Source organism: Chinchilla lanigera, unplaced genomic scaffold (assembly GCF_000276665.1).
Source record: "Chinchilla lanigera isolate Chin_1 unplaced genomic scaffold, ChiLan1.0 scaffold00122, whole genome shotgun sequence".
Classification (NCBI taxonomy): Eukaryota; Metazoa; Chordata; class Mammalia; order Rodentia; family Chinchillidae; genus Chinchilla; species Chinchilla lanigera.
Window position 1 is genome coordinate 1,167,479 of NW_004955523.1, and position 575 is coordinate 1,168,053.

A 575-nucleotide genomic window follows, 5' to 3' on the forward strand; every position below is an offset into this window, starting at 1 on the left:
CAACACGTAAATATATTTATTTATTTAGCACCTACTATATGCTAGCAGTGTTCTAGGTACTGAGGACATAGCAATGAGAAGGCAGAGTCCCTGCTGTGATGTTTATCTTATGGAGGAAGAAAATAAGGAAAACAGACAGTCTTGGGCAGTGACGAACAGCAAGAACGTAAGAGTGTGCTGTTAGGAGTAAAGGCCTTGGGCAGCCCAGTCTAGGTAGAGCGAGTGGGTCACATGATCGCTAATGCTAGGACAAGCCGGGGGTGGAAAGCTCCAGGCTGGGAGAGATCCCGCCCACACGACAAGAAAGGCAAGGACTTTGAGGCAGAAACACAGTGGCAGTTCCATGGACAGAAAGACCAGGGGAAGGCCTGATCATGTGTGCCAGGAGAACGTTTTGATTTTATTCTAATTGCAGCTGGAAGCTTGATTTATATTGTTTGCCTTTTTTGCAGTGCTGGGGATGGAACCCAGGACCTCCTGCCTGGTAGGCATGAGCTCTACCGATGAGCTGCATCCCTAGCATGACAGGATTTAAAGGACCGTGCTGATTTCTCTGAGAGAAGATGAAACCTACT